Consider the following 23,277-nt stretch of genomic DNA (forward strand, 5'->3'; position numbering starts at 1 on the left):
TACCACTGAGCTATATCCCCAGTTCTTTTTATTTTTTATTTTGAGACAGGGTCTCACTAAGTTGCCTAGGGCCTCACTAAGTTGTTAAGGCTGGCCTTAAACTTGCAATTGTCCTATCTCAGCCTACCAAGTCACTGGGATTATAGGTGTGTGCTTTTTCTAACCTTTTTATTTTGAAATAACATAAGTGTTGCTAAAATAATACAGGTGTTTCTATATGTCTTTCACATACTAATAAACTTCTGAAATTAAGCTCAATGTTTCTTTTAATTTTTATAAGTAAAAGACCTTTTCTTTTTTGAGACAGAATCTTGCTCTGTTGCCCAGGCTGGCCTCAAACTCCTGAGTTCAAGCAATCCTTCCTCATTCTCTCAAGTAGTTGGGACTAAAGGCATATACCACTGTATCTGGCTTCTAATTTGTGATTTAAATAACACATAAAACTAAAATTTGTGCTCAGGTGTAGCTCAGTGATAGAGAACTTGCCTAGCATTCATGAGGCCCGGAGTTCGATTTCCAGCCTACAAAAAGAATAACCAAAAAAAAAAAACAAACACACATTTAACAAATTTGATATAAAACAGAGAAGAATAACAAATAAATTGAATAACAGAATAAGGATCTTTCCTGGCAGAATTAATGAGCTGAATGACTTTTAATTCAAAAAAAATGTAAGAATATGCACTTGGGTCTAAAAAACCTACAGTAGTTTTATAGAGTCAGCAGTGAAATGGGGAGATGACTTGGATGGTTTCAGTATGGAAGTATTGTCATGGAGTAATAGAATTCTACCTTTAGGCTGGTGGGATCAGAGCAAGCGACCAGCGGACTGACCCAGGGTTCGGGTGAGGGACCGGGACAGGGAACCTGTGTGAGGTCAGAGACATCTGGCCAGGTGCCCTGTGCCCAAGATGCGGTAGAAGCGTCAAGCGCGTGAAGCCGGGGCCCGGCGCCGCCAATCCGTCGCCCAGCCCATGGCGACCCCAGCCCTGGAGCTGCTCTTGGCGCTCGGCCTGCAGTTGCTGCTGGCCCTCTTGGGCTGAGCCTGGGGGCACGCTACCACAGCACTGAACCCTTCGGATACTGGCACTATCACGCCCTCTGTCCCCAGCCCCAGTGAGGGTCTGTCTCAGGAGGCCATTACTTCTATCATCGTGGTTTTCTCCATCCTGGCCGCCTTGCTCCTGGCCGTGGGGCTGGCGCTACTGGTATAGAAACTTTGGGAGAAGCGGCAGACAGAGGGCACCTACCGGCCCAGCAGCGAGGAGCAGGTGGGTGCCCGCGTGCCACCGCCCCCCAATCTCAAGTTGCCTCCGGAGGAGCGGCTCATCTGTAGGCTGTGGACAGCTGCAGCTGCCCGCTCTGCCCAGGACTGCCCAACACCCCCGCGCACAGAGCAGCCGCCACTGAGTCACCAGCTCTGATGACTCAGGGGCACTGGGGGGCGCTGGCCTGGTGGCTGTGCAGCATGCTGCCTCTGCTGGACTCTGCATGCAGCTGGGAGGCCGGCCACTCCCGCTTGCTGCACCGTCTTCCTTTCACTGTGCTGTGTACTCTCCCCTGCAGCAGGCCCAACAAGCCCCAATCCTTTCTTTCAGTTCTCTCACGCAGCGGATGCTCAAGCCCCCCCAGGACTCCAAGGAGAAGGTGCAGGGCGTCCTGCCCATCTAGGTCCCTCCCTTCCACCATCTCCCTTCCCTGCTGTGTGACCTTGAGGAAGGGGTGTCCTCTCCAGGCAATCAGACTCACCCAGTGCTTGAGAATAGAAGGGAAGAAGGTGCTTCAGAGACTTGGTTCCTGGGGGCGGGGTGGCGAGGGGGGGCTCTGCTCACGTTTTATACATTTATGTAAAGTTGGTAGTGACATGTAATAAAGCTTGTTTGGGTTGGTGGGAACATTAGCCTAGATGGAGAGATGAAGGTAGTGGTGAGTTATAAGGTTACGGGGATCCTAGGGGTGTGAGGGGGCTTCCTGGAAGAGAGAGGCTTTTAGGTGCACCTAGGAGCCAGAAGGGCTAGCCCTGGAGGGTGGGTGGGGGGTAGGTGGGTTTTGGATCAGAGAGTAGGCCCCCCTAAACTCACCAGGACAGACCAGCTTTGGGCTCTTGTGGCTTTATTGAGGATCCAGGGTCTCCTCCACACCCTGATCCTTAACCCTCAAAACACTTCTTAAGTTAAGATCAGCAACTCGTGGCCTCTTCCTAGCCTGGGACTCTTGCCAATCGCTGGTGGGTGAGGCAAGGGTGTTGGGGATTCCTGCATCCCCCGGGAACTGGAAGTGAGCATGTTCTAGCAGGACCTTGGGAGGCTGGGTTCTGGGATTCTTTGGAAAACTGGGGTCTGGGGAAGACTCAAGGGACTGGGATGTCCTGACAGTATCAAAGTTAGGCTCTATGGGGGCTAGAAGTTGGGGACTTTTTGGAGGGCTGGGCTGCGTGTTTGCCTCGGAGAGCCTGATGCAAGGAATCTCCCAGGCTCTAGGATGCTCAGTTGCCTTTTGAAGAGGGGAGAGATGAAGGGTTGAGGGCTCAGTAAGAGGAGAGGACTCAGGGTCCCCTGGACTGCTTGTGTCTGTAGAAGCTGTTGAAAGCTGGGATAGAGAGATGATTTCTTGGCTGGAGCCTGAGAGCAGCTGGGAATTGGGGTTCTTTGAGGAGCATGTCATTTCCAAAGACGGTGTGTTTTGAAGGGATGACAGGTCTGCAGGCAGGTACAGGGGCTGGGGCTCTGGTAGTTTCTCTTCATCTGGTTGCCATCTTGTTCTTCCTGGTAGGTCAGGCTGAGTGGGGCATAGGAGGAGAGAGCAGGTTGCTGACCTTCTGATGAGAAAGAGCTGGCAGGTTGTACAGGCAGTTGAGGAAAGATTGGGTGGGGGGGTGGGGGCTCTGCTCTCTCACCAGGCTGAAGCAGCTGGCCAGGTCCCTCCGTGACAGCAGTCTAAGCTCTGGGTTGGCCTCAGGCTGCCCATGCTCCTAGTTTGTACACTCAAACTGTCTAGAATCTTGGTCAGCAAATCCAGTTCTTCTCCAGACCCCAAAAAGTTGCTGTCCAGAACTTCTTCTGCCCATGGACCTTGGGCATCCTCAGGGCTCAGGGGAGGTGTCCTGGGTGAGAAAGGGCACCCCAAGTTTCCTGAGACCTCAGCCCTTGTTGGTCTGCTCTAATGTTTGGAGAGCCTTCTGATCTATCCTAGTCTTCCACTTCCAACCTTGGTCCCCTTTGAGTCTTACCTTTCCCCCAGGAGCTCAGAAAGTCCCTCTTCCGGCTTAAGTCTCCTGCTGGGGCGGAAGGGTCTGTTCTACAAAGGACAGATGTGGAGAGGGCAGTGATGTGGAGCTGCAGAATCAGGGTGCTGGGGCTTTCTGGAGGAGGGTGTGTTTGAAGTGAGCACCAAATTTTGGTGTATGTGAGGCGTGAGGCGTGAGGTGAGATGTTCAGGCAGAGACTGGGGACGGGTTGGAGGATTTGATGATAATTCCAGGTGTGCACCTGGGAAGCACATCCTTACCTGTCCAAAGTGCTGGGTGATAGGCAGGCGCTGCTGCAGGCAATCTGAGCGGCTGGTGAGGGTTGTGGTCCTCAGGGAGCCTCCTGATGGACAATTTTAAGCCCCAGGAAACTTTCAGGCTTTGGACAAAAAGAGAAGGGCAGAAGCTGGGATGTTTCCTCTGAGGACAAGAGTCACCAGTGAATCTTTGGCTGTCAATTTTAAATGGGCAAGAAGTGATTCTGACCCAGCCGAGCCTGCTGGAGGGGACATGAGAGCGGGAGGACTGTTCCTAGCTTGGCTGCTGCATCAGCTCTGATGAAGGCCTTCGCAGGACATGCCTGTCAGGGGTAAGTGACCCATTGCCCTTGGAGCCTCAAAACATCCTCGGTCCCCTCCCCCTCGTCACCCCAGCAGTCTGGCCTATCCTGCCCAGCTCACCGAGCTGTACATGATCCTAACAGCTGGTTGGGTTTTGGCTTTGACTGAATGCAGGACAGCACCACCACCTTTCTGTGGAAGAAGTTTGCCAAAGGAGAGACTTGGGATCTTGGGGCCTCTATACTAGGGCTGGGCCCCAGGCCCCGCTCCCACCCCGGCTGTGCTGCTGGCCAATTCCCCCACCTCTATAAATGAGCATAATCACGGACCCTATTGAGGACTATTGTGGGGTTAAATTAATCCAATTAACATGTAAAAAAAGGGAAAAAAAAAAGAAGTTCTACCTTTATCTACAATATTATGCTGAAATCTGGGCACTCAAGCTTTAAACTAGAAAATCTCGAGAGGAAACTGACCAAAACTGTGGGAAGATTTAAAGATGTCCTGTGAGTGCTAGATTATAACTCTAAAAAAATTATATTTAGAAGAGCTAAATATAATTTCTTACTTGGCAACACCTAAAGTAGTAGAATTGGGACCACAGTACAAGAAAGAGTAAAGAAAAACTTTTCAGTAGGATTTTTCAAACTGTCTAGCATCTAATCAGTACAAGTATTCAGGTATAAGTTAGCCAGGCATTCAGTGGGAACATGCTTGGAATGAAGCATCAAATGGGAGCTGGATGAGTTTGAAGACCCTTTTGATCTGGATACTATCTGTGACAACAGCTTAGAAGAGCTGATACACTGGTTAAATTACCATATAACACGAATGATGAACCTAAGCTAATTTTGAGGTATTCTTTAAAAGATCTCACTTTTCCTGTTCTTTCAAAAAAAAAAAAAAAACACACCTAGAAGGGATTTTTGAAAAGGACATTATATGTAAATATATATGGGCAGAGAGTGTAGCTCAGTGTTAGAGTCAGCTTAGCATGTTCAAGGCCCTAGGTTCAACCCCCAGCATGGCAAAATAAATGGGTTTATACATGGTATGTGACTATATATACATATGTATGTATATATTTAATTCAGTGAAATTCTTTTGGGTGAGAATTACCTGTATAAGTATAAAGAGAAGTGCAAGGAAGCAGTGTGCCATTTTCAAACATGAATGAAATGGCTTTTTACTCAAGGATTTTTAATTTTCCTCAAAGTAAAGGCCTTTCATTAGGCATATAAATGGCATATGTATGTTCCAATTCCTAACTCAAAATTTTTTTTATTGTTAAGAACAAATACCCAGCTTTCCTGAACATGAACTGAACTTTACTAGCTTTTGTTCTATTGAATTGAATCCCTGGGTATGCTGTGAGAATTCTTTTCTACCAAAAAGAGGAAGTTTTAAAATTCAGTCAGTGTGAGTAGTAGAGTAAGTAAGTTGAATACACTGTTATATCTGTGGGAACCTACATGAGAGGCCTATATTTGAACCTACAGTATAAGTTTGCAACTCAATTAATTTTAATAGTCATTTTTTTAGTTACACATTTTTAAAAAATATGTATCCTGTATTTTGGCATGTATTTTGAAGTAATTTTTAGTCCATAATGATTTTAAATGAATATTGATTAAAGTTATGTGTTCAGTACCCCCAATTTCTCTGGCAGTGGTAGAATTTTTGTCCTATTTTTTTGCTAGTAGAAGACAAAAGTGAAAGACCATAGGAGAGTAGGTGAGTAAAGTGACTTTTATATCACAATGAGCTAGTGTAAAAGTTGGCATAGAAACCAACTGTCCTAAATTTCCATTTAATGCTTTACCTACAAGAGAACAATTTCAATGTGCTATTTTTCTGCCTTTTTTCATATTTCTATATATGTTCATCTTTGCTTATCTGTCTTTTTATCTGCTGCCTTCTTCAGCAAGCAAGGAAATGTTTGTGTGATTTGATTTAATGGAATGAAGGATATTGAGATTTGATATAAAAGCATCATATCCAAACTTTGTTTTACTTAATAAAAAAATTCTGATAATTTATCCATAAATTGCTAGTTTTCATGATTATGTAAAGTAATTTACATCATATTTGTTTTGAATACAGAAATTCCTAATTCTTTTCTGTGGGGTAGGCATGGGAGAGTAACAGGGATTGAACTCAGGGCACTCAAACATCGATCCACATCCCCAGCCCTATTTCATATTTTATTTGGAGACAGGGTCTCACTGAGTTGCTTGAACCTACTATAAAGTCTCTAAACTCCCCGATTAGAGTTTCATCTGTCTATTTTCATCATCATTCTGTAAAAGTAACTGAGAACTCTGATCATGTCATTCAACAGAGTGAGAACCAGCTTAGCTTTTAAAGTCATTTGCAGTACTTTCCATCTTTCCAGACTCATTTTTATTTTGTCTGTCTCCCATGTAGTCCATGCAAGTTATCTCTTGCCATTCTATAATTGTCTGGTACTTTCTGTTCACACCCTTAATTCTGTTTTTTGCTAAAAATGACCGTTTCCCTTGCTCACATATCTGGCCATTGGTCTACTCTATAGATGCCCATTCTTTTTTTAAGATTGAACTCAGTAATCACATACAACTTCTGAGACCTTAGCATCCCTTCAGAAATACTTCAAGGTCTTCTCTGTTTTCTAACATTATATTATAATCGTGTGCTTATTTACAAGTCTCCCCCTCTCATGTGTTAGCTCTTTGAAGTCAGAAACTTTTGCTTCCCTATCTTTGCTTATCTGGTAAGCCTTCTAGTCAGTGTTTTGTGGTATAGGTAATTCTCAATAAATATTTATCAATTTTATTTCCCTGGAATTTTTGCTTTGATTTTGACTTAAAATTTTTCCATTGTGAAGACACTTTGCTGAAAAGAGTACTCAAGAATGTTAGACTCTTCCTCATTTTTTTACACCAGTAGTTCCCAAATCTAGATGAATTTTTAGACACCTGGATATGTTTTGTTTTAGAAGACATGTTCCATCCCCTTACCACACCTTACCACTCCTAATAAATAAGGATACTGCAGAGGCCCACTGAAATTTGTACTTTTTTTTTTTTTTTTTTTTTTTGTACTGGGGATTGAACCCAGGGGCACTCAATCACTGAGCCACAGCCACAGTCCTATCTTGTATTTTATTTAGAGATAGGGTTTCACTGAATTGCATAGTACCTCACCTTTGCCGAGGCAAAGTGAACTCAAGATCCTCCTGCCTCAGCCTACTGAGCTGCTGGGCAGCTTATTGCCATGCCTAGCAGAATTTATACTTTTTTACAAAGCTGCTGTCCAAATTTTCCTTGTGTGTCCTTTTCTCAATTATGCATTTCAGAATTAGTGTATAACAACGGTTTTGAAAACACTTTGTAAATTGTAAGTGATGCTGGTTATTATTATCTATCACTTTGTCTCCTTGGTGCCCTACCAGCAATCTCAAAGAAGTAAACTGTTTCTCTAAGGCTAATGCCTTGGGTACCCTAAGGTTTGAAAGAACGTTAGGAAGTAACAGCAGGAAAAATGTCAGTTATCTTGTTCAAACATTTTTATCAGAAAAAGGGCCAGAAATCTGGAAACATACATTATGTCCTTATTCTCTGAAATGTTGAAGAGGAATGATTCCAGAAACTAAATATCAGAAAGCTTGAATGCAACCTACCAAGAATACAACCTTCTATCTGTTAAACAGATAAGCATTTATAAAAAGAAATGGTGAAAAAAATCCATATTAGTTAACTATAAATCTTAACCAACTACATTTTATTTCTCTTTTTTGAGGTGTTTACTAGAACCTCTAGAGGAAAGTATAAATTATAGAAGAAATCACAATTTAAGAAAAACATTTTATTAAGATTGAAAAAAAAACATTTTTTCCATATTTGGCTACTGTGAATTATGCTGCTATAAACATTGATATACATGCTTTTAGTTCTTTAGTATGTTGATTTTAGTTCTTTTGTATAAATACCACCAAAAAGTGGGATAGCTGGGTCATATGGTGTTTCTATTCCTATTCTTTTGAGGAACCTCTGTGCTGCTATCCAAAGCGGTTGTGCCAATTTTCAGTCCTACCAATAAGGTAGGTACCTTTATCCTCACATCCTTGCCAGCATTTATTTGTATCTTGATGATTGCCATTCTAAATAGAGTGAGATGAAATCTCAGTGTAGCAGGGCACAGTGGCGCATACCTGTAATCCCAGCCACTCAGGAGGCTGAGGCATGAGGATCTCAAGTTCAAAGCCAGCATCAGCAGAGGCAAGGCACTGAGCAACTCAGTGAGACCCTTTCTCTAAATAAAATACAAAATAAGACTGGGGATGTGGGTCAGTAGTAAAGGGCCCCTGAGTTTAATTCCTGGTTATACCCCCACCCCCACAAAAAAAATCTCAGTATAGTATTGATTTGCATTTCCCCAGTTGCTAAGGATGTTGATTATTTTTTCATATGTTTTTTGGCCATTTGCATTTGTTCTTTTGAGAAATGTCTTAAGTTTAGTTTATTTGCCCATTTATTGAATAGTTTGTTTGTTTGATATTAAGTTTTCTGAGTACTTTGTGTATTCTGACTATTAATCTCCTGTTGGAAAAGTAACTGGCAAAAATTTTCTCCCATTCTGCAGAGTCTCTGTTCCTATTCTTAATTGTTTCCTTTGCCATGCAGAATCTTTTTAGTTTGATGCCATCTCACTTACTGATTCTTGATTTTATTTCTTGAATTTTAAGTGTCTTATTAAAGAAGCTGGTGCCTGTGTCAATATGTTGGAGTATTAATTTCATGTTTTCTTCTGACTGTTGCAGTGTTTCTAGTCAATTCCCAGGTCTTTCAGCTACTTGGAGTTGATTTTTGTCAGGGCGAGCGGGATCTAGTTTCATTGTTCTACATATGGATATCCAGCTTTCCTAGCACCAATTGTTAAAAGACTATCTTTTCTCCAGCATATGCTTTTGGCACCTTTGTCACCAATATCAAATGACTGTGTCTACATGAATTTGCCGCTTTGTCTTCTAGTCTTTTCCATTGGTCTTCATGTCTGTTTTTATGCCAGTACCATGCTGTTTTTGTTACTGTGGCTCTGTAGTATAATTTGATATCAGATATTGTGATAACTCTCATATTGCTCTTATTGCTCAGTATTTCTTTGGCTATACTGGGTCTTTTATTCTTCCAAATGAATTTTATTACTGTATTTTTCAAGTTGTATAAGAAATGTCATTGGTAGTTTGATGGGGATCATATTGAATCTCTAGATTACTTTTAGTTATGGCCATTTTAACAATATTAATTCTGCTTATCCAAGAACATAGGAGGTCTTTCCATCTTCTGAGGTCTTCTGAAATTTGTTTCTTCAGTGTTTTATAATTTTCATTATAAAGGTCTTTTCCCTTCTTAGATTTATTCCCAAGTTTGTTTGTTTCATTTTGATTTTTGAGGCTATTGTGAATGAAATTGTTTCCTGATTTTTTTTTCTCAGCAGATTCATTATTGGAGTATAGGAAAGCAATTGATTTTTGCATGTTAATCTTGAATTATTCTAATTTGCTGAATTTGTTATCAACTCTCCCAGTCTTCTGGGGTTTTTTGAGTCTTATATATCTTGAGTTTTTTTGAATGTAGGCCCAGTCATCAACAAATAGATAATTTGACTTGTTTTCCTATTTGTATCCTTTTAATTTCTTTCTTTTACCTGATTTCTCTGTCTAGAGTTTAAAGAACTATAATGAAAGAAAATGTACTGTATATCCACAGTGGAGTTTTACTTAGCCATAAAGAAGAATGAAATTATGTCATTTGCTATCAAATGGACGGAACTGTAGAACATCCTGCTAAGTAAAATAAGCCAGACTGAGAAAGAAAGGATTGGAATTTTTCTCTCATCTGCAGAAGAGAGACAGCGAAAGAAATTTTTAAAAAGAGATAGAGGGAATCTCACAAAAATAGAAGAGATACTAATAGAGTAGAAGAACGGGATAGAGAAGGAGGGAGGAGAGAGGGCATGGGGAAATACTGGGGAACCAAATCTACCAAATTATGCTATGCCCATGTATGAGTAAACCACAATAAATTCTTAATATATGTGTGTGTGTGTATTATATGTATACACATTCTATATATTATATATATGCACTGACTAAAAATTTAAAAATAATATCATTAGAAAGTTGAACAAGTGGATAAAGGGGAGAGAAGAAGAGTAAGAAAGGGAAGATAATGGGGAATAAGATTGATTAGATTATGTTTTATGCATGTATGAATATGCATAATGAATCCCATTATAATGTATAATTATAATGTATCAATAAGATTTTTTAAAGATTAAAAATATCTTTATTGGCACATGGGAGAATGTGAAATAACAATATAATTAAATGACAAATTTAAATCAAATTAAATATCAGTTTCCAAAGAATATTAAACAGTAGATGAACTTTGAAAGATATTACTAGTTAAATGTTTTCAGGATTTTTACTTGATTTTTTTTAATCACTCATTAATTAAATCAGATTTGTTAAATCTCAATTTCACAGTGATCCCAGAACATAATGGGGGTAGTTCTTTTCAAATTTTTGCACTTTAAATAAACTTTCATTAAAAAAACTAAGCACCTTAAGCCTGTTACATACCTCATTTTGAGATTCCCTTTTCTCATTCTCAGTAGTTAACAGAGTAATAATTGTAAGTTAGCTGGTTTTTGCATAATATCATAAGCTAGGAAACTCTGATCTATGGTTTGTGAAAGATTTTTTTTCTTTTTTTACACAAATACTAAAATGCCAAGTTCAGATAATGGAAGATTTATAGAAATGAAGATTCTGTAAGATCATTTTTATGACATTCTCCATGCCTACATAATATGGACAAAAGTAATAAAATGTGGAAGGAACTTTTATCTCCATTACACATTCAGGAAATATCCAATGTAAGATCATAAATTTCAAGGAATATTGGTCATGATACAATGTAGCCAGGATCAAAATGAAGAGAATGGAGAATATGAGTCCTGCATTTCAAGTGAGTAGTACAGTGGGGTAAATACTGTATAGAAGAAATTCTTAAGAGCTCTACCTGTGTACTCTAAGATAGTGCTAATAGAATCTTTCTGCAGTTGTATGGTGGCCTATCCCATATGGAGCCACATCTTATCCCTCAGGTATTTTGGGTGCAAAATGAAAGCCTGACTAGAACTACCACCTTCAAAGATTAGTAAATGGTACAGGGTATAGCTCAGGATTAGAGCATCTGCCTAACATGTTAATAATAATAATAAAGTTAGTAAATAATTGGTGGGGGAGGAGGGGTATCAGAGAAAAGTATGAGAGCTAAATAAACTTTTTTAATGAAAGGAGACAGCAAAAAAATATACAAGAGGGAAAAGATAAGGGATTTTGAAAGATTTATTCTAGGAGTCTAAAAAGATTTTTAGGTCTTAACCTATTCGTGACACAGAAAAGTAAAGCACACCATCTGTGAAACCAATGATATGGCAATAAAATAAGATGGTGGAAAACTGATAATGTTCAGAAAAATTACCTTTTAAAATGATAGTATGACTTAAAGGAATGAAAGAGTAATAGTGGGACTGGGGTAGGAGTGTTAAAAAAAAAAAGAAAAGAAAAAAAGGATAACCTGTGGGGGAGGAGTAGCAATTTATAAAGCAGAAAAACAAACAAACAAAAAGATTTTTAAAAATAAAGTGAAAATATTACAGGTCACAAACATGGAAACTAGATAACATTCACATTCAGAAAATTGCTGTGCTAAGGGAAGAAAATAATAAAATGAAAGAACAAAAGTATATTTACAGATATGGTAGAAGAAAACTTTTTCTGAAATAGGAAGCCTACAATTTAGAAGTCCCACATTCTGGATGGTAGGGAGAGGGTAGGAAACAGAAATATTGTAAATCCAAGTGAAATTCAATAGGAATATTAAGTCATCTGAGCATTAGAAGCATCTGAGCTGTATAAGTAAGTCATTTACTGAATAATAAATTAGTTGAACTTAAGTTTTTTCTTCATAATTATACTTTATTTATTCATTCAGCAATTTTTATTCACCATCTGCTTCTTGCCAAGCACTGTTTCTAGATACTAGAATTTAGGGTTTAGCAATTATAAGTATTTGAAGATATAAAACAGCATGATTCAGAAAGTTTGCCATCTAAGTGATAAGAAGAGACCAATCATATGAGAACTCATGAAGCTTTTAACCCACATGGCCTTCCTGAAAAACTTACTTGAAATTCTAACATCACTAACCAAAGAAAAAAATCAAAGAACTCATAAATTGAAACATCAAGGTATCACACAAATAGCAGTGAACATTCAGTGTGAAAGTAAATCTTAATTGTTTCATTTTGGTCACAAAACATTATAATCATTATAATCCTAATTCTCAAAGGGAAATTGCAACATAAAATAATAATTTAACAGAAGTAGAGGTGAAATAGCAGCAATTTGTAACAAAAATTAGGGAATTTAATAGTAAAAGGAAATAGTGCCTATAATTACAGTATATAATATCTTTAGATTTCCTGAGAGAATCAATAGTTTTATCTAGAAATACATGTTTAAGCATCCCACTTAAAACAGAGAAGGAAAAAAGCAAGCACCAACTTTATAACAAAAGATATATTATAAAGCAACAGCAAAGAAGCAAAAACAAAGATAGAAGAGGACTGAACATCTTTTCTAATGCTGAAAATGTGATACACTCACTACGTATAAAATTTGAGTAATAAATGAAACTATATTCTTTCCACATCAATGTGCAACTCATGATATTTAAAAATGAAAAAGTTGAAAAGGCAAAAATAGTGTAAGATATAAAATTATTCTAAAATTGTTTGTTAAGGATTATTTTAAAGTAATAATTTAGGCCAGACGGGGTGGCACACGCCTGTAATCCAGTGGCTTGGGAGGCTAAGGCAGGAGGATCATGAGTTCAAAGCCAGCCTCAGCAATATCAAGGCGCTAAACAACTCAGTGAAACCCCATTTCTAAACAAAATATAAAATAGGGCTGGGGATATAGCTCAGTGGTCAAGTACCCCTGAGTTCAATCCCCAATACCAAAAAGTAATAATAATTCAGAACCCGGTACAGTAGTACACACCTGTTATTTCAGCTACTCTGGAGGCACAGCAGGAAGACAGTGACTTAAAGGCCAGGCTAGGTAGGCAGCATTAGGAAGACCCTGTCTCAAGTAATAAGAATTCAAATCTTGAGAATCCTTTTTTTTTTATATAATAGAAATTGAACCCAGAAGGGCTTTACCACTGAGCTACATCCCCAGCCCTTTTTATTTTATTAAACAGGGCCTCACTTAGTTGCTTAGGGTCTTGCTAAGTTGCTGAGGCTGGCCTTGAACTTGTGATCATCTATTTCAACCTCTTGAGTTCCTTCTGGTATTACAAGGTGTATAACACCACATCCAGCAAGAATCCTTCTCTAATGACAATCTATACAAAATAAAGATACACTTAAGAGGCATTATGTGTGAGCTGTAGCTACCAGTAGGAGAGTACTTGCAATGAGTATAAGTCCTTGGGTATGATCCTAGGATTGAAACCCCCCTCCCCCCTGCAAAAATAAAGATGGTATTGTGTCAAATTCCAAGAAGAAAAGTACTTATTGTCACACTTTGGTTTACACAGCCAGACAATTCTGTTGGTGCCAGAGGTGCTTTTGATGGTTGCATAAAAACATGGTTGGGGGTAGAGATAGTATTTAGATAACATCCTAGACAAAGGGAGTATTGAACAGAGACTTCCATGAACTGTTTACTATCAGTATACAATTGATGAAGCAAGGAAACAAAACTCAGGAAATTTGAACTACCTGAGCTAATGCTGTTAATTCATAAGTACTTACTAATTAAATTCAGGTTAAAGCCACATTAAAATTGTGATTATACATATATATTTAAGTGTGTGGCTTACTAATTAGCATGAGAAAAATGTGTTGGTAGTAAGACCATGGTTTCTGGGTTGTTCATGTGATAGTCATTTTGTAGGGGGAAGGGGTATTCCCCAAACTTTTCTAAGTATAACCAGCTGCCTTAAGTCACAAGTCGAGAAGGTAGGTTGAACGATATAAATATGAAAGTACTACAAAAAAAATCTCAAGTACATGCTTTTCTGATCACTTATCAGTAACATCATGTTTGTAAAATAAAGGGAAACGTGATTATATGTACACATTTTTATGGGTATTTCTTAGAAATATAGAGCCATAGCTGTGTATTATGCATGTGAACTGAACCAGACAGAGAGAGAAGGAGAGAGAAAACGTGTGAGGAGTGTGTGTGTGTGTGTGTGTGTGCATGTGTTTATATAGCTTTCTTTATAGGCTGCTGTTCTGTTGCTTTAGGGGGAAATTCATAGATTTACATTTGGTAAATATACTCATGTCCAAAAAAAGATGTATAAAAAAATTGGAATGCCAGCTAACTAAATCAACTCATAAAAACTAAAGTTAAAAGTAAGATATTTTCCACGATTATTTTAAAATATGATATTTACTGGAAGGAAAGTCCAGAGAATTACCACAGATGAAGTGTGAGTGTATTTCTCCCACTTGTAAATGAGCTCTTATTTCCTACAGTGTATATTCTGGTCCACAATGAGTCATTTTCAACATGTTTCAATTTAACTCCTAATACATTTTTAAACTTGGCAGGCATATTTAGATGAACATTACTTCCACTTTTAGAGACTGCTTCTAAATTATACTTCAGTCTTGTAGTCATCATGAAAAGTTCTTTCAGTAAAAAGGAAACAGGATTGATTGGAAGTGTATGTTTTAGAGAAGGAAAAAAAAGTTACCATTTTAAATTTTTGTTACTACATAAATCCTGTTAACATTGTCTAAAAAGTCATACTTGTCCTGGGGATGTAGCACTTGCCTGGCATACCTGAGGCCTTGGGCTTCATTCTTAGCCCTGCAAAAAAAACAAAAACAAAAAATTAAAACATTAAAAAGAGCAAAACATTAAGAAAAAAGAAAAAAAGTTGTAGTTTTGAGGTCCTTTTTAATGAAAGAAGAAAAAATAGACTGTATCTTGGATAATGAAGTTAATATTTATTAATCTCTTAACTATGCCTAACACCATTTGAGTGTTATATGCGTATTAATTTTAGTAACACTGCATAGTAGGTAGTAGTTTATTTTCTATAAACCATTCAGTCTTCATTTTGGTTACAAATCATAGAGCCTGACAATTCTGAACATAGAGCCACTTGAGTATTTGTAAAATCTAATGGCTGTATAGAGAATTTTATATATTTCCAACACTCAACACATATTTAATAATTACCATTCATAAATTTGTGCAATCCTGTGAATCTTCTGACATGCTTCATTTGCCAGCCTATCTAATCCTACTTTTTAAGTGTTCTTTATTTTTTTACTGTGACTTTTGCATTATGCCTTATTATTATTTTTTTATTAATTCTAATCAGTTACACATGACAATAGAAAGCTCTTCGATTCGTTGTACACAAATGGAGCAGAATTTTTTGATGCTCTGGCAGTACATGGAGTAGAGTTGCCTTATTATTTTTAACACTTCAAAAGTTCACACAAGTTTACAGTTGAACAAAAGCTTAAAGATCGCTGAAAGCATTCCACTCATTTTGCAAATGAGTCTAAAGAGGTTACATGACTTGTCTTCAGTTATACTGTTATTAGAAGCAGAACTGGAATTAGACATCTGTTGTCTTTGTTTCCATCCTAGTTGCTGACTCTGCCTCATAATTATGTCATACTTGTGTAAACAGTATATGAAGCGTAATATGCATGTTGAACAATATAATTGGTACATTTTTGCTCTGAAACATACATATTAAAAATAAGAAAATTCAAAACTATGTTGTATTAATCCCCTATGGTTGCCATAATAAATTACCATGAGCTTTGTGGTTTAAAACAGCAAAAAAAAAAAAAAAAAAAAAAAAATGTGTTCTATCATAGTTCTGGAGGCCAGATGTCCAAAACCAAGGTGTTGGCATGGACCTATCTATCCCTTCAGAGACTGGAGGGGCAATCTTTGGCAATCTTTGAAGCCCCCAGCTTCTGGGGGCTCCAAATCTTCTTCGGGTTCCTTGGTTTGTAGCTACATTTTTCATTCTAGTCTCTGCCTTTGTCTTCACATTGACTTCTCTGTGTCCCTCAGAATAGATATATGTTACATTTATACCCACCCAAATAATCTAGGACAAACCCTTGTCACGAGATACTTAATCATATCTGTAAAAACTTTTTTTCCTAATAAGGCGGTTCATATGTTCTGGGAATTAGGACATGGACAGATCCTTTGGGGTCCACTATTCACCTCACTGCATATACATTTTAAGTCACATGAGTTATATTTATTTGTGTCCTTCAATAGGAGTAACATTTTATCTTTAAATTGTTCAACCAGAATTTTATAAGATGTCATCAATTTCAGGAATTGTTAAAATTCTGTATTAAAATACAGATTTTCTTTTTAGCCATTTAGCAAATTATTATATAATGTCATTTAGCAAAATTATTAGCTCTTGAGCAAAATATAGTACCTTAGAAATTCTAGACTGTACCATGTAATTTATGGCATATATTTATTATGAATTACAAATCATTCTGCATGACAATAGTATTCTTTAAGAACATTGTGACAGTGACATTGGGTTAAAGAAACAGAATTGCACTTTTTTTTAACAGATACAGTATAAAAATCTAGCTTAGAGGCAAGCTATATTCACTTCATTGAGACCATTTAATTGTGGTTTTCTATATAGCAATTAAATTTTGCTGTAGTATGTTTGAGATCCATTAGATAACATTTTGAATGCTTTAATAAGTTAATGGCTATTTCATGTTTATTTTTGTTACACTTACTTGTCTTATTCAACAAACATTTCATTCTCCCTGGTTTTACTGTTTATGTATAATAGTATTTTTATCTTATGGGCCAGACATGTAATCATTTAGTTTTCCCTGTGTAGAAATCATTAGTATTACATATGAAGGAATCTTACATATCATTACTACATGTAAAGATATTCTCAATTCTTTTTAGCCATTAAAAGTATATTATTCAAGGGAGGAATGATAGAATGGAATAGACCAAAGTATTCTATGTACTTTATGAATATACCACAGTAAATTTCACCTTTATATATATTTATAATACACTAATTTTTAAAAAAACTATAAGTAAATAGAAGAAAGACTCATAGAATAGAGAAAGGGAACAGAGGGAGGGAGGAAAGGAGAGAAAGGGGAAGTACTAGAGACTGAATTGTAGCAAATTAAATTCCATGCTTGTATAACTATGTCAAAATGAACCCAAATATTATGTATAATTATAATACATTAATAAAATTTTAGGGAGGGTACTGGGGATTGAACTCAGGGGTACTCGACCACTGAGCCACATCCCTAGCCCTATTTTGTATTTTATTTAGAGATAGGGTCTCACTGAGTTGCTTAGTGTCTCACTGTTGCTGAGGCTGGCTTTGAACTTGCCATCCTCCTGCCTCCACCTCCCAACCGCTGGGATTACAGGCGTGCACCACAGCACACGGCCACTAATAAAATTTTTAAAGTATATTACTCTAAATAAAAGAAGAAGCATAACCAATATTTATGTAATTTTGCATTTGGTAAAATTTTTAGGTTAAATGAGATTTATTATACAATTTTAAAGTCTCAGTAAATGTCAGCTTTTACTATTTACTGTCATCATCCTATTAGGTGAGTTTTCAAGTAAAATATGTCTGTGTTCTCTTTTCAATACCATAAAGATACAATAGTCTCTGACTGGCCATACTATTTCATGCAGAAGGATATAACCTTCACTGTTATAAAATTTAAAGAAAGAGGCATCTTTCCTCAATTTGCTGTAACTATTAGCAATTCATACAATTGGACTTTTCCTTGCATCTTTGTTTTAAAAAACACATCCATGCTTTTTTAAGTTGATATGTTTTTTCAAAACTTCAAGGCAATGTGTTTTCATTTTACAAATGGAAACTCTGTATTATTTACAAAAGGTAAAAAATGAGTTCATATGTCCTCAGACATCAAAGTTTTCATGACATTGACATGTCTATTATTAGAATTCAAATGTTTTTCTTTTAATTCACTTAACTCACTCAAATGTGAGTTTCTATTAGCTAGATTATTCATAAGAGTTTTCTGAATATAATGATGTCTATCTTGTCCAAATTTTTTTTGTCCAAAATCATGAAGTCACCTAGTTGACTCCGGGCAAGAGTGCACCCAGATCATTTTAGTCAGGTAGACTGTTCATATGTAAACCTGTAAAAGAACTCATCTACTTGTAAATTACAATAAAATGTTAGCTTTGAAATAGTTTATAGAAGCAATTTGCAGGGAAGTGAAGGTATGGTAAATAGCTTGTTTTTTATCAGAATGGAATGTTTTGTACATTGGTGCTACAAAACCTGTTTATTCTTATTCATCATCTTTTGCCATTCGTTGAAGATGCACTTGATACTGGAAGTAAGTAAACAGATTTTGTTAGAAATGAAAAATGTATGTTGTGAAATTCATTTTTACATTGTAAACAGAATTTTTGATCCCAAAGAGCATTTACCAAACATCAATTGGATTGTTTAACAGAAGCACTAATCTCTAATTTTGTAAAACTGTGAACTAAATGCTTTTAAAGGAAATCAATTTGTCAGCCAGTTTTCTGTATTGCTAGCTGCTGTGTACTTCAAGTTTGTCCAATAATTCTTCTTTTTGTAGTAGAAACTATTTCTCTATCATCACTATAACCCACTTAAATTTTAAGCATTCCACTTACAAGAAATTCGTTAGTTTTGATTGCCTTTCTACATTCTTGTCTACTAGTTTTCCTTCCACAAATCTTAAACCATACTGTTACAAAATATAATTTACACTAAAGTGTAGCTGAAGGTTGTGCATTTAGCAATACATACATCTTTGGTGACAGAGAGCATTAGAGTAGTGTTGAATGAAAAGAATAGCTATAATAATTCTTGCATAGTATTATGAAAACTATGAATTATGAAAAATTTATCTTTTATGAATATTATTTATAAAAATTATAATTTATAAATTTTTTTGTACTGGGGATTAAAACTAAGGGTGCTTTATCATTGAGCCACACCCCCAATCCTTTTTATTTTCATAAAATGAGATGGGGTCTCACTAGGTTGTTGAGAGTCTCACTAAGTTGGTTGGGGCCTCACTACACTGCTGAGGGTGACCTTGAACTTGTGATCCTCTTGCTTCAACCTCCCACGTTGCTGGGATTACAGTTATGTGCCACCACACCTGGCTTACAAACTTTAACGAATTTTTAATTGCAGATACTACTATCATGTCTAAAATCTTTAATTATATTAAAATCTAATCTAGTGTCTTAAATTTTCGACATAGTAGAATTCCATATAACTGAATTCATTTTCTGTTACCATTTTATAACAGAACCTAATGGAAATTAATCACCATGATTGCCTTTTCCTTGTGAGAACTGAATGTTCATATCATAGCCCAACTCCCCTAGCAGTTCTCTACTTCCCTTAATGCACTAATGTGTAATGATCCTAAGGTTTCTTTCCTCTCAATTCTAAATGTTTAACATTATTTTCTTTTATTTTAAATGAGAGCCAACATTATTATAAACTCTGCATTTTCCTGAGTACATCAAAAGGCAAAAGAGAAACAGATTTCTCCCCATGGTTTCAGGGGAGAATGTGGAGAAAAATATGTTTGTTATGCTTAGATTTCTCTTTGTTGTAGTATGGGCTATGGAAAGAGTAATAGAAAGTTAAAACTACTCTGAACTTTTCCTATGTTGAAAGAAATTTTCAACTCAATATTTATTGAATCTTTGTGCATTTTACACTATAGAGAATTTTTAAATTAAGGCATAGTTTCTGTCTTTTGTAGAGCTGAAATCTAATACATATACATATTTATATTTTAAAGATATGAACTTGAAAGAATCAATAGTGATCTATGAGTGTCCCTATCTATTTTAAGGAATTATTTAAGGACAGTCTTTTAGGGAAGTTGGTATATGAAACAAGCATTTGAAGTGTGAATTTTGATCTATAAATATGAGAGAAGGACATTTGATAAACTTCATAAGCCTAAATAGAAAGAGAACAAAATTAAAGGATCATCCCAAAACAGCAGGTAAGTCATGGAACTGATTCATAGTATGTCCTAGATATCAGATAAGGATAGACTGTTTAATTTTGTGATAGTCCTGAATGTGTGAATAAATAATTTGTATTCTTTCAGTGAGCAGTGAAGAATGACCTGAAGAAAATCACATTTTACAGGACTAGCTGGGCAGTAGTTGCATGTGTAAATTAATTGCTGAGTTAAATTTCTTGCACAAGGATACTTCAAGATGACCTAAATAAAAGTACTGAGAGTCCAGGTGATTAGTAACAATGGACTGAATTGGGATGATGTCATAGAGAATAGAAATGAAAAGACTGATTTTAGAAATATAACTGGGGGTGAGGTGTTGGTGAATGGCAGAGATTTTTCCATTCTTCTATTTATCAACACCTGTCTTCCCAAAAGAAAAGAAATTTATAATATATTTGACCATATTCTGCAATCATGTTTGGGCCACATTTCTAGTTAAAAGACCAAATCATGAGTACACTTTCCCCTTCTTCTTCATCTTTTCCTAGGACTGGTAAAAACAGAATTAGAGCTCACTGACATATCTTTTCAGTGTTTGTTTTTTTTTTTTTTTTTTTTTTTCCCAGTATAAACACTGTTTAAGACAGGGTAGGGCCTTACAATAGCCTTTCTTAAACATTAAGCATATCACATTCTTCAGCCCCATCCTATCAGAAAACTCTGAATTGGGATTTCCTACAAGACAGTTGTAATTTTATTTTTGCTGCTATTTTCTTTCTTTCTTTCTTTCTTTCTTTCTTTCTTTTTTAAGAAAAACAAAAACAAAACAAAACAAAACAAAAACTCTGGTGAGGAGTACTTATTTCGATGGACCATTTATTGGATTCCTGCAAATATCATCAGCACCCAGTCCCACTATCATGATTAACAGGTGAATTCTATAGCCTGCAAACATTAGAGGCAATTTAATTTTGTGGTTAAAAGTACTGCCTGGATCATAACTAGCTCTGTTGTTCCTGGGTACGTGACTCCCATTTAACCTCTATAGATTAGTTTCTTTGTTTATAAAGTGTGATAATAGTAACTTAACTCTTGTGAGGGTTAGATTGATGTTATAGTTTTTGTCACTGTTAGCTCTATGGTTATTATAGGAAGTAATAAGTGACTAGATGTAAAACTAGCTTATAGAGTTATCAGTGATTATTCGCACAAGATTGTCTAGGTAGTTGAGATGACAATGATTTAATTATTAGAAATAGAACTTTGAGAAAAATGGAAGTGATTCATAGGTAAATGAAAGCTATAGTTTCAATTTAGGACTTATTCTTGAATGCTGAATCACTATTCTTGTGTGGAAATACAGTAGACACATGGGAATAGGGCTTGGAAAAGGCTCAGGCCTAGAGATAAAGATTTGGGACATATCGGTGCTGAAATCTGTAGTAGGAACTCTGAAATTTGGGAAGAGATTTAATAAGTACTGAAAATTTGTAATGGTTCAGTACTGTGCGATGATGATGATGATGATGATGATGATGGTGGTGGTGGTGGTGGTGATTTTGGTACCAGGGATTGAACCCAGGGGCACTTAACCACTAAGCCACATCCCCAGCCCTTTTGGTGTTTCATTTTGAGACAAGGTCTTGCTAAGTTGCTTAGGGCCTCACTAAGTTGCTGCGGCTAGCTTTGAACTTGTGATCCTCCATCCTCAGCTTCCCAAACTGCTGGGATTACAGGTGTGTGCCACCAGACCCAGCTGTGCTAAATTTTTTGGGAGAGGCTTTTTGTTTTGTTTTGTTTTGTTTTTTGCTTGTTTAATTTTTTAATTTTAGTCTTAGTTTTTGTTTTTTATATTCCTCCTTTTTTATGTGAGGAAATTAAAATTCTCAGGGAGGTTGTTTCCTTAAAATGCTGTGGTGGTAGTCTACAAATAAGCTATTGAAACTAATAAGTGACTTTAGCAAGATTGCAGATACAAAGTAATTATGAAAAAAGTAATTGTATTTTTGTATATTAGTGTTAAGGTGTTTCAAATTGGAAATTAGGCTGTAGATGTACCTCTGGTAGAGAACTTACCTAAGGTGAATAAGGCCCTGGGTTTAATCTCCAGCACTACACACAAAAAAAAGGAAATTAAAATTTTTAAAATACTATTTCTAGTAGTAAAAAACATTTAATATTCAGATGTAAAACTTAAAATATGAAGTATAAGACCTGTATACTGAAAGCTAATAAATATTTCTAAGAAAATGTAAAATTTATTGGAAAGATATATCATGTTCATATATTTGAACACTTAATATTGCTAAAATGTTCCTTGGAGGCACTTAATTTATACATTCAAGGCAATCCTGACTGAGACTCAAGGTTTTTTCTGTAGAAATTGACAGGCCAACTTAAAATTTACATAGAAATTCACAGGACCAGAATATCCAAAACAATCTTGAAAAGGGATGGAGGTGCCAGGATAATTCAATGAAGAAATGATAATCTTTTCAACAAACCACATGTAAGATTTTGATATCCATGTGTAAGAAATTGTAATTCAGCCCTTAATTTACACATGCAAGAATTAATTTATAACCACTCATATATCTGAATATGAGGACTACAACTAGGTTTTAAAAAAAGGTGTAAGATTAACCTTGGATAAATCAAAGATTGCATAATTAGAACATAAAGAGTATGCACTACTAAGAAAAACTTGTTAAACTGGACTTCATCAAAATAAGAAAATTTTGCTCTTCTGATAAGAAAGAAAAAAAGATAAGCCACAGACTTGGAGAAAATATTTGCAAAAACACCTGTCTAGAACTCTTGCAACTTAAGAAAAAGACAAAGCTTCCCTATTTCATATGTTTAAGCTGGATATGGTGGCATATATCTGCAATCCCATTGAGTTAGGAGACTGAGGCAGAAGGATCTCAAGTTAAAGCCTCAGCAACTTAGCAAGACCCTGACTCAAAGTAAAAAAAATAAAAAAGAGCTGGGAAGGTAGTTCAGTGGTGAAGCCCCCCTGAGTTCAATTACCAATAATGCAAAAATAAAATGTTTATAAATGACCAAAAGACTTGAATAGAACCTCACAAATACAAAAGATCAATAAGCATTAGAAAAAATTCTGAACATGAAAATTATAGCTACAATTAAATGCCACTACAACCACTAGAGTGGCTAGATTTTAAGTGATATTACTAACTGTGGTAAGATTGTTGGTTAAATGGAACATGATAAAGTAAGTGCAGACTTATAATAGTTTTTTGGAAAACAGTTTAGTAGAAGGAGGCAATTGACTGCAAAGCAGCAACAGAGTTTTAGGGGTGGTGG

The 23,277-nt window shown here is 36.4% G+C and overlaps 1 protein-coding gene and 1 pseudogene across 2 annotated transcripts in view; both read left to right on the plus strand.

Annotated features, from left to right (window-relative positions):
• PIBF1 (progesterone immunomodulatory binding factor 1) overlaps positions 1-23,277 on the plus strand; it is a 227,173-nt gene that overhangs the window by 69,826 nt on the left and 134,070 nt on the right. The window lies entirely within an intron of this gene.
• On the plus strand, positions 808-2,322 carry LOC308653781 (protein crumbs homolog 3-like; annotated as a pseudogene). Its single transcript has one exon. The product of its transcript is annotated as a protein crumbs homolog 3-like (transcript).

This window comes from Spermophilus citellus (genome assembly GCF_964194105.1).
Source record: "Spermophilus citellus genome assembly, chromosome: 1".
Classification (NCBI taxonomy): Eukaryota; Metazoa; Chordata; class Mammalia; order Rodentia; family Sciuridae; genus Spermophilus; species Spermophilus citellus.